Raw genomic sequence first — 12,334 nt, forward strand, 5'->3', positions numbered from 1 at the left:
GCTCACAGTCAATGTTCCAATTCATCCCACTGTACTTAGTAGGGTTGAGATCAGGGCTCTGTGCAGACCACTATAGATCCTCCATCCCAAACTCAAACCACGTCCTTATAGATCCAGACATCTCGGATCTGAAGTTTGGTTCTACAATACGAGGCAGAAGCTTGGACATTTGGACATTTTGGGTTGGGCGTGGTCTCCTCCGAGATCCAGCTCCCACACTCTGAGAGTCGGAGTGTTTTTCATTACTGCAGATGTTTGGGGAGCCGTGTTCCTCCGTGTTCCTCTGCGCTCTGACATTCCCTTCTCTTTCCCCCGAGGTGCCCTGAAGTCACACTAATGCTAAGCACATGTGCTGCGCCGCACGCTTTCCCCGCACACACTTTCCCACCATTTGCAGGGACGAACCGGGTCCTGTTTAACCACCGCTATATACTGGTCAGGGTCGCACAGGGTCTAGGTTTAGCCTGGACTCAGCCAATCAAGTTTAGATGTAGTGAATGTAGCATAGCGACAAATACAGCTAAATAATTCAGATTTTTTGTTAGCTTGGCAAAAGTAAACAACTCTTACACTTCGTAGTAACTAGATTATTTAACATTTACTAGCTAGCAGGGGTGAAAGATATAGCGATAAAGACATGGTGTATTAGCTGGCAACAGTTCCTCTTTAATGTAGCATTTCATGCTAAACAGCACTTTGCGAAGGTTAGCGTTGCTGTCATTTGATTTAGCCTAAGACTGCCTGAGCTAACTATAGCGTCAATTGAAGTCTGTTGGCAAACGGCGCAGCGCTTAAATTCAAAGCGAGCCCGGACGCCTCCCTTGTGCATTTTGAGCTGTTCGATTCGTCTCACCCACACAGAGCTCCCACTGTGCACTTATGACTTTTTCAGCCCTCTTCCTCTTTTTTATTTCCAGATCTGGCTGCCAGACAGACAAAGAAAATATAAGGAGTCTTTCTTTTCTACGAACAAAACGGAGCAAATCGTTTTCACCATCTGAGATTTATTCTGGCTCACCGGGAACATAACAGGCACATAATGGACACAACATGGGCGCAACAGTGTGAGCTCGCTACATTCGGTTAGCGTGGAGATAATCAGACGGACCTCTGTACACTACGTGAAGTTATAAAGACCCGTGTGTGTGTGTGTGTGTGTGTGTGTGTGTGTGTGAAGGAAGATTGAAATACACAACAGCATTAGCGCATTAGGAATTAGGTGAAGTGTATAATCTGACAGCGGCCTTCAGCTTGGGATTTCGGGCAGGGAAAGGAGACTGTTAATGCGGATGTGTTGTAACTACGGAGGCCGCAGCAGGACAGACGTGACCTCTAGCAGCATCAAACATCTGTAGGCTAAAAAGTGACTGATAAAAATCGACTGTGTTTTAAATCTCACCGTATCATAAGTGCACTACCAATATTATACTTTACACACTGTGGGTCTGTCCCAAACCCTAGTGATCGCTCTACACAGACTCATCCTACACGCTCCCGAGATGAAGGATGTCAGCGACATTTTTCATTGACCCCAGGTGGTGCACAACTGCTGGAACCCGCCCATGAAAGAACTGAATCCAATGTGAAGCCTAAGGGTTGGCCATTGTTTCCTATGTGCGGCTTAGCTTGCTTCTGTGTTCCTCATGGCCATAGAACATGGCTGGAAAATTCATTTTTTCTTTAGTTTTTAATTGTTTTATAATTAAATTGTTTTAATTGCCATGTTGCATTCTGCATCAGGTGTGTTAGAAAGGTCACAAAGAGAGAATAAGTGTGTGTGTGTGTGTGTGTGTGTGTAGGTCCTATTAAATCTGCCGGAGCTGTGAGTGCAGGTGTGTGAGCGTCCTGTTGACCACCTGACCACGCTTCCCCTCTCGGTTTCCTTCTCGACTCGCTTGCACCCACCCGCCACCATCTGCTTCTCGCTGTGGTCACGAGACCAAGGTGGAGCAAACTCCACCTGCGACCAGCCGCTCTCGAATTACGGTAATTGCCTCGGCCCCGCGACCGCGACAGGTCAGGATCGCCGTTCTGCCAGCACCACGTCTGGTAAAGTCTTTACAATACTCTGTGTGAAGCAAAACCTGGAAAGAATCGAAAGCTTTCCAATTAGCAAAATGTCAATGCGAAAAAAGAGCATCAACAAAGCAAATTAACTAGGTTTACTAGTCCTCCTACTACTCAACCATCTCAACCATTAAAGACTTTGTTCCAATTCATCATGAAACTGTTCATAAGTTGAGGTCTGAGCTTCTGCACCAGCCGCTAAACGTCTTCCAGACCAAACCATTAATTATTTATCTAATGTAACTTACTTTATACATTAAAATACTATCATTAGCAGTGGTGTCCACATACTTAGGTCCACATAGTGTACAAATTTCAACATGATGATACTTTCGATGGTACATTTGGCTTGCTGACCAATCCAACCTGCTCAGCTAACGTCGGCGCCTGAGGAGCCGTGAGTCGGGTTAATTGAGCGCGAGAGCCACTCGACCGTACCCAGAGTCAGAAAAGAGGAGATCTACCTGGCCTGGTCACCACCTGGCCTGCGTACCCTGTATAACCAGAGTCACAGATCAACCGTCACACCAATTCCGATTCACGTCCGTTATAAATCTGCTCTGAATAAAAGCTCAGCTCTGGAGACAGCGCGGTGGTTCAAGCTTTACGGCCGGTCTGCGTGCGGCGAAGCTTTAGGGTCGCTCGGAGGCCTCTGCGCGGTTTCACCCTTAGCCGTCCATCCCAAGCTCTTCAATAATTCAGGACGTCTTTACCAGCGTCCACCGCAGAGTGAAGTGGTGGGCAGAGATGAAAACGCCCTGCATTACGAGCACATTTCCACAAAGTGCATCGATCCGGACGCGTTTAAAGTGACGATGATGGCGCGCGAGAGAACGCACTGCGGTTCCTGCGGTTTGCCGTACGTCATCGGCGCTCTTTCGTGCTCCACGGCACGGGGGTGCAATTAAAGTGGCATTGTTACGCTGATCCCTGGATGGAATATGAGCTAAAATGTCATCAAGACTCCAAGAACCAACCTCCATGGTTACGCCAAACTTTATCTGATGTTACTCATGAGATGCCCTGCATGCCAAAAATCTAGACATCTGACCATGAGCTAAGTGGACATTCCATTCCCAAAACATGAGAGTTAATATAGTCACCCCCCCACCCTTCGCAACTATAACAGCCTCCACTCTTTTTTTAAAAAGCCTTCTACAAGCGTTGCCTGTGGGAATTTGTAAGCTCAGGCACTGATGTTGAGGAAGGTTGTGGGTTTGAGTCTTTACAGATCTCACTTTGTGCAGCAAATGACCTTCAGAAAAACTCAAATTTAATAAATAGTGGCGTCCATCTAGTGAAAAAAACTGTACATGTATCAATATAGCATCAAAACCAGAACCTTATCTTTGAATTATATCTTCAAATCATCATCGTGATGTTCCTCCTCACTTAGATTAACCAATCTAGCACAATCACAGCTGCCAATTAAATCAGCATCCATTAACTTTGATCAGATAAGACCGGTATATGCATTGAACGATAGAAACCGTTCGCTCTGCATCCTTTATCATCTTTAATACGCCAACTGAGACATCCGTCTAATGTCTAACAGATTATAAACCTGCGATAATGACATTGATTCTCGAACTTGATTCAGGATTCGTCTCTGGACATCATCGACCATCGGAAAATATCTCTAGGATGACGGTACATGAGATTTACACATGGCTTTCACAATATAAATCTATAAATCCACTGAGATCACTCTAACTTTATTATAGACCATAGGTAGATATGCCATTTCTCGTGTCACATGACCAGTATTATACGATGAAGAGGCAGTAATCATGACAGATTTTATCTCTGTTCCTCTTTTCGGACCTTAACGACTCTGTGGGAATATTTTCACCCTATACTTCAGATACCGACAGGACCGTATCGCTCCTGTTTCAATGAGGAAATCTGGAATAAATCACTGTGTCGTTTCAACGGCAACATAACTAGCAAGTAGCATCAGATAATCGGAATCCATCATTATCAAAATGGCACTGGAGATACGCCACCTAGCTTTTATCTAGAGTCCCTGTTTGGATTCTCGTTTTAATAAGGACATGTAGTAAAGTAATGATTTCCTTGGCCATAACTAGTGTTCAACTGAAGATCAGATCGGTGTAGGTCGGCTGATGTTCTATAAGATCTGTCAGCTTAATATCCTCCACTTTTAAGTCATTACCATCTGAATCGAGGAGGAAAAATATATAGTTTCCATTTAGATGATGGATGAGGGTTCTCATCGTTTTCTATGTGGATATATGCTAAGAACTGGTCACATGACTGTATGTACACAATGTTAGTGTTCCAATCTGTTAATGTCATCAATACAAAGTTATAGGTTATAGATTAGGTCAGTGCTTAACAATATAAAACATTTATTTAAGTCACTCCCGCTTTACAGTAGAGATCCTGTATAACAAAATGATGTAAAACTTTCCCTCATGTTTCTTTTTAAACAGATCTACACACCATGCTGTCCTGCATCCTTCATAAGTTCCACAAAGGAGCTCGAATTATCATTCAAATGATTAAAGCCATTGAATTACAATGACTGACACCTTTAGGCACATCTCTTTACTATGGAAGGTTCTGGTCACTGGTCCTGATGAGATATGAAGTGCGCTTTACTGCCTCCATATAATATTTAGCAATTATATAGGAACTCATTTTTAAATAATTAATGAATGAACTAATAACTGAAACTGCCACCAGCCGTTAGCATTGAGTATGATCTACATTTCCCCTATATATATACTGTACATAAATAAATGGGATAAATAGAAATCAGGTGAATCAAAGATATAAAGCACAGCATCTCTTTTCTGACACTGGACGACTGGTACGTTCTTTATATCTTCATAATGCACAGCACTACCATCAACACCATCTTCCTTTGGAGAAGAAGCCAACATCTGACTTAAAATAACCAAACCCTTCACTAAGGGTGCCATCGGACCTGTCCTATTTACTTATCCAACCAATATATTACATCTGTACAACCACAGATCCAAAAAATTCTGCACAATAACACAGCAACAATACAATCGTACGGCAAACTCCAATTACCAGCTTCACCAGTGACTCAGGACCAGATAAGATCTGAACCTGCATTATATACAACACACTCAAGAGCCCACTGAGACTGAAAGCATCCACTGAGGTGACGTTATTTGATTTTAATGAACCAAACGAGTGTGTTTTTATCTGATTATTGCTGCAGGATGATTAAAAATCCACGTTTTAATTATTTAGAAATCAGAAACACTATTAAAAGAGAAATGTCTACCATAAGAACAGCCAGACAGGGTTGGTATAAAAGTGACGTCTAAACTAGCACCGGGTCTTTATTTTATTATTATTAATATTAATATTATTAATATTTTTAATAAGATGCATTCTGCTTTACACCTACATAGATTTTGAAGTCTGCAGGTTGAAAACCACACTTCTTCTACACTTGCTTGTCTGTTGACATCCTCTATAACCATATTTATAAACATTATAAACAACCAATCTATTATAATACAAACTACTATGTCTACGCAAATACCTTTTCCATCAATTTAAAACTAGAACTGGCATTTAACACCACACAAGATCTTCATCACACACAGCTTTACTCTGGAGATCCCTGGGCATTGTCAGTGCAGCATCTGAGACGAGTCCTTTATAATCCCAGTCCTGTATAACACGATCCAATATATCAACCATTAATATAATCCAACAACAAGTGTTGGGAAGTCTTCCACATTCCGTACAGTATATTTATCACCAAAACACCAAAATCATGATTCAATGAATCTTCATATTAAAGAAGATACAGTGCAGGATTAAACTTAAAAAGACCAGCATTTTTCCTGCAGATTTACCTGGTGATCAGCAAAAGATCTGTAATATACTCCAGGAACAAACTTTATTCAGGATGAACGACAGGGATGCTGGGATTTCAGACACTATACGTTCCTCCTATCGCAGTATGTTTTAACCTGTGTCTTTTACACCACTCACTGAACCATAAAGGTTCCTCATCAATGAGATAACCTAAATAAATGACATAGTACTTAAATAGCATCCAGGACTTTGGATGGTCATAAATTCACATGTCAGACATAAAATCAAATTATGAATGGATTTCGAAAGGTGAACCTTTCTGCAAGCCTGCTACCCTTTTTTAATTTAATTGTTTTTTTTATTATTATAAGCATAAGAATGATATATATACCTGAGACATTATATTACTGATACAGAATTAACATTCTGCTCTATTAAAAATAATAATTATTATTATTATAATAAACAAAATGAAATATACACCTACTGGCCATAGAGAATATAAAAATACAAGAAAAAAAGTTATATATTTTTTTTAATACAAAATGCCACTTACTTTGTAAAGGTCAAAAGAAAAGAGGGGAATTATTCCAGGATAAGAAGGACTTCTTATGAATTCTTATGGCTTAAAGCGCAGAATAACCTCCGACAAGTTCAGTTTATCAGTCGTGGTCAGATTTGAGTCTTTGGAGCCACTTTTGTTTGTTTGCTGTTATAAAAATCTTGAGGTAAATCAGTCTTGATGTTAAAGCCGAATGTAGTTTAGTGTTAAAGCCGGTCTTTGGTATTTTATCCTTGTGTAGAGATAAATAAGAAGAAGACGCGCTGGAATGAAGCGCTCCAGAGGTTGCGCTCAAAATGCGACTCAATAATAATAATAACAATAATAATAATGTGAGCTTTTAATATCCGATGGATAAAAGATGCTGTGTCGCTCCTGTGTGTCAGATAAATAAAACATAAATCCGCAGCAGTCTGAATAATAATAAGAGTTGAAATAAATGGAAAATCCGTGCGGCTGCGGGTTAAAGCGGGTCCGTCCGCATCGTCCTGACTGACCGGGTCACTCCGAGCGGCTGAGTTTAATCATCCTGCAGCGCTTCAGCTCCCTTCAGCTCCACCATCCCGACTCATCATTCACTCCAGTCTGCTGCTGCTTTATTCTTTGCGGCTTTCTCGTAGCTCTGAGTGTGTGTGTGTGTGTGTGTGTGAGTGTGTGTGTGTGTGTGAAGCCTGGAGCTCGGATGGCTCGGTGTGAGTATGTGTGTGCAGATTCAGTTTGAGCTTAAAACACCATCTGGAGAGGAGGATGGGCTCTCTCTCTCTCTCTCTCTCTCTCTCTCTCACACACACACACACACACACACACACACACACACACACACACACACACACACACACGCTTACAACCGTCACATATAAAAAATAAACAAAGCATCTCCATACATAAAAGCATCATTCATCCGATTCCAATGTTCATTCGTTTGCGCTGACGGCTTCATACTGACCGGGGTCGCGGTGGGTCCGGCCCTGGGTGCAAGGCAGTCATGCACCCTGGATCGCAGGCGCACACACACACACACACACACACACACACGCACACGCACACATTAATTCACGGGAGCAATTACAGCAGCCAATCTAGCTTCTGCACCTTTTAAGAGGTACACGCAAGAGACCCATTTAGACAAGAGAGAACATGCCAAACTTCTCACAAAGAGGATTCGAAGGTGAGAAATCAAATGTAGAAATGAAACATATAGTAGAAGTCTATAGTAGAAGCTGTTCTTAGTCCGGTGTTCTGATCAGAACATAGTTTTAGTCCTCTTAAGCCCGCGCAGATTTGAAGCTTGCTCGGATGTGAACAGCGTCATTTCATCAGCTCTCATCCATCAGCTTCTAGTTAACGTAACAGGCCTGATTTTGGATTGGTCAAAATGCAAACGATTTGTGATCTTTCTGACCTTAATAGGAATCTACTGTATTAAGGTCATGAACTGAACATTAGTGGGGGGGGGGGGGGGGGGGGGGGGCAAATCTACCAAAAAGGGACCTGAAGTTGCTTAAAACAGATTTAACTACCCCTATGTATACAGGCACCAAAATCACAAAATACAGACTATTTCATTCATAAAATGAAAAAAAGCACAGCTACAGAAATCATTACAATCCCAAGAATGGTAAATTACGGCAAGTTAGTGTTTAATTAAACTAGATTCATTAATGACCCCAGTGACCCATATGATTCACGTTATAAGGACCAGGACCATCCTACACAGCATCCTGATATCCAGTTCTGATGCCTGCGTGCCCATTTCAGGCACTTGTGACAGTGGACAGGAGTAAGCATGGGCACTCTGACTGACCTGTGTGTATCATCAGTATTAAATGATCTGCAATTTGAGACACAGTGGCTTATCCTGCACTTCATGTCCTCTAGTGTCAATGAGTCTTTACTGCCCAGCAAACTGTCGGCGGTTTGTTTGTGGCTCGTCCATCCTCGAACCTCTGTCGGTGGGTACCTTGCCGCCCCTTGCTGTTTCGGAGATGCCTGCAGTCAGGATTTGATCCTTATTAAAGTCACCCAGGTGTTGATGCTGATTATTTCTGCTGTGTTTAACACAGGAACTATGAGGAACTACTATCAGCTCGAGATTTACTACATCCCTGAGCGTGGCATTGATATGAAATAAGCATTGCTATGCGCATTTATTTGGCTTCCATAATCCAACTGGCTAAATCCTATCTTTATTTAAAGTCCTCAGATATTTTATTAAACAAAAAATAAGGATAACATCACATTAGTGTGAGCGCAGCAACAAACTGATTAACTTTTCTATGCTAATGCATTTATTAAACATTAATGACTAGACAACAAACATTTATCTGCTACAAACTTCTAATGAAAGGTTTCTTGTGACCCCATCTGCACCTTAAGCGACCCCGTAAAAAATCCTAATGTAGAACATTCACATTACTCTGTAAACTACACAATACTCGTGACTCACGACAACGTCGGTTATTATTTGCAAGCAAGGAACTTTTGCAGACACAGCGTGAAAACAATCCAGTTCTTTCCCAAAATCTATGCTGTACTGGAGGTGATGCAACCATTAGAACAGAGTAAAGTATGAAGAACCAGCTCATGCACAGACAGGTCACAAGTTCTCACAGTTCACTGTTTGTTCCAGTGAATAAATAGCAGATCAAAATAGTATGCCAGCTAGGATGGCAGAAAACATCTGTCATGAAAGCTGGTTTTATATATGCAATTTCAGACGTAGCAACATTTCAAAATCCACCTAATGTTAAAGCTGGACGAGAGAAAGACAGAAGGAGAGAGACAGGCTGTATAATATACACTACTGAGTGTATGTGTGTGCGCATATACGTTAGGCTGCAGTACTACTACTAGCCGCTGGGCGCCGCTGTTTTCCCACGTCTACCCAAAACCCATTTAAAGCCATTAGACTGGCACATTCTGCTCCATGCCAGGCGCCAGGTCATCCAAGTACAGCATGTGTGCCAAATTAGTCTTCTGAGTAGACTTAGTATTCTTGTGTAGTAGTCGTATTAACAAATACAGAAAAATATTCTATTTGTTCGACCTGGTCAGGGTCTCTGTTGGTTCTGCGGCACTCAGAAACACAAGACAAGAATACATCATGAGCAGGGCAACACACACTGACATATTAATTACACCAGTTAGCACTTGTGGCTGAAACATAAAGTCAGTAATTAGAAAGGGATTAAAAAAGGTGTTCCATTTGATTCACTACCTCAATACCCTTTGATTCAATACTTGAATCAAATCAGTGTATTTGATTCACTACCTTAATACCTTTTGATTCAATACCTGACCTGGAGGGGGGTTAAATGCATTTTACTGTAATAGGATGTCCAACAAACTTACAGTCACCTGTCCACATACTTTTGAACTAAATAGTGTAAACAGCCCAGCAAAATGCCAGTTAATACTGGAGCAAAAGTTCACGTGTGGGGAAAAAAGAAAAGATCTTGTACGTGCAGCGTTCCAAACAAATGACTTTTTTTTCCTGTACACATTTGTTATTAGTGCATTTGAAAGCTAGCGTTTAGGACACAGCTGTATTTGGGCTCCTGTAGACTGGTGTGGTTTGACAGGCTCTTATTAAATACTACAGAATTTCCCTGTGCAACAAAAGACCTCCGTGCACCCTTTTCATCCAATATAAATATGGATAAGAGGTGGCATTTCTCTCACTCACACTCACACACACACACACACACACACACACACACACACACACACACACACACACACACACACACACACACACACACACACACACACACACACACAGAGAGAGAGAGAGAGAGACGTCGGGCTGTATTTAAATATGAATGCGGCGAGGTGTTTTTCCCCCTCGAGTTGAGTTTGAGCTGAATATTCCTCCAGCTGTGCAGCGCCTGAAGAAAAGCCCGACTGACACCCCCCCAACACCCCCGCCGCCTCCTTCCCCTTTTTTCTTCAGTTAATTCTCTCCTTTTTGACTGTTTAACCATCGGCGCACCTGCAACCTGTGAGTGTTTGCAAAGTGTCTCAGTGAAGATCTGATGGTCTCGGTGCAGGTGAAGCTCTGGGAAACCTACATCTGCCACCCCAATCCCCCCTCTGTTCTCAGGCAGAGATAGAGGAGATGAGAAATGATGTCACTTGGCAAGACCATCAGGTGCCCAGCGTGCCACGCCTTACTGAGAACGTTCCTCCTTAATCATTTGAACGTACAAGCAAGAAGAAACTTCTTCACGTGGAGCCGGAATCATTTGAATCATTTCACACTTAACTGTATGTTGATTTGAATCATTTGAATAATTTCACATTGAATCATTCCACAATAGCAGTAACAGCGTCTTTGTCCTGATAGTGTCATTAAATAAACTAAGCTTCAGGCTTCAGACTTACCACAACCTTGATCTATCTATATGAAGCCACTGAAGGTGAATAGCATCTACAAAGAACAGAGGAAGCTCACAAGCTAGGATTGTTAACTGTTAGAAAATGACAAGAAGACCCACCCACATACGCACACACATACACACCCTCTCTGAAGACGCACAGATCATGAATTTTTACAGCCGATTCGGACTTCTTTACAGACAAATTAGCCGACTGCTGCTTCCTTTGAGCTGATTTTTATGAGCGATTGAAATAAAACGAAATGGAATAAAATGCTGAAGCGGGAAGTTAAGAGGATCCTGTTCAGACGGAGCTTTTACCACAGGAATTATTAACGACTGTGCTAATAATTATTTTAATAGCTCACTTTACTGACCTTCGGAAATCACAGCACAGATGAGCTGATTCTGAAAACAAATCTGATATAAGTATCCACATGATCAGATCTACTCATCCATGCACTAGATACATGTGCACAGTTGGAAACGTGTGTCAGGGTGATGGATGGAGAGGTACACAACCATCCTGTACACAGACGGCCCACACACACTACCTACACACACACTACCTACACACACACACATACACACACAAACACACACACACACACAGTGCTTCAGATCTCAAACTCCGACCTTATTACATACCAAGGAGCAGCTTTACCAAGACGAGGTGCATGGTGTACGAGTATCACAAATGCACACACAAAAGAAATTCCAGCCAAGTGGTGTGGACCTTGTGGGTATACAATTACTGACTGTAGCTCATCTCTTGCTCTGTACACCTAATCACCTGCTGTACCCCATTTAACAATCGAAAGGGCCTCCATTCCATAAAACCCCCACTGAGCATAAGTCTTATGGTATTGTTCATGGTAGTGTGTTGCTCTGGTATGGGTATATTAGGTTCAGCAGTGTTGTTGGGATTTTCAAATTCACAGGACGCTGGTGGCTTTACATTTTTTGGTTGGAGTGCTGTTCTCCTCCCAGTGTTACATCTGATCAGCATTACATAAGGGTCCTTTGATTGGTGAATGTACAGGAGGGTAAAAAAGTGTATGGAACAACATATGGACTACAGTCAGTAATTGTATACCCAGAAAATCAGATCAGTGTCCTTTAATGGCCTCTCCAGTCGCTAGACCTGAATCCAATATTTGTGATGTGGTAAACTGAAAGAGACACAACGATTACTGATGCAATGACGTCAACGTGGACCAGAATGTTTTAAAAGCACCTAATGACAGCCGATGTGTGTGTAATGTGTGTGTACATCAGTCTGTCCGCCGTGCATGGATAGCAGGGTATGAGACGCGTGTAATTGATGGGTGTGTGTGAGGGTTAGAGTGTGTGCGGTGTGGAGAGACAGCCGGGTTTGTGATGGGTGTGATTGACAGGTGTGTGTGTATGTGCCGGAGGACGGCGTGTCAGCGCGTGACAGCTTCTATACCTCCTGATAATTTGGGCTTTTGTTGCTGTGACAACTGCAGTACACCCTCGT

General features: G+C 42.2%; 1 protein-coding gene across 3 annotated transcripts in view; it reads right to left on the minus strand.

Annotated features, from left to right (window-relative positions):
* Window positions 1-12,334, minus strand: part of cbfa2t3 (CBFA2/RUNX1 partner transcriptional co-repressor 3) — an 87,340-nt gene that overhangs the window by 28,424 nt on the left and 46,582 nt on the right. Inside the window, exon 1 of one of the 3 annotated variants that reach the window (XM_062989380.1) lies at window positions 6,452-6,640. The exons of the other annotated variants lie outside the window; for them this stretch is intronic. The gene's annotated coding sequence lies outside the window, so the exon portion shown is untranslated. Of the gene's footprint in view, window positions 1-6,451; window positions 6,641-12,334 lie in introns of those variants that run through there. 3 annotated transcript variants of the gene reach the window in all.

This window comes from Trichomycterus rosablanca, chromosome 27 (assembly GCF_030014385.1).
Source record: "Trichomycterus rosablanca isolate fTriRos1 chromosome 27, fTriRos1.hap1, whole genome shotgun sequence".
In the NCBI taxonomy this organism is placed as follows: Eukaryota; Metazoa; Chordata; class Actinopteri; order Siluriformes; family Trichomycteridae; genus Trichomycterus; species Trichomycterus rosablanca.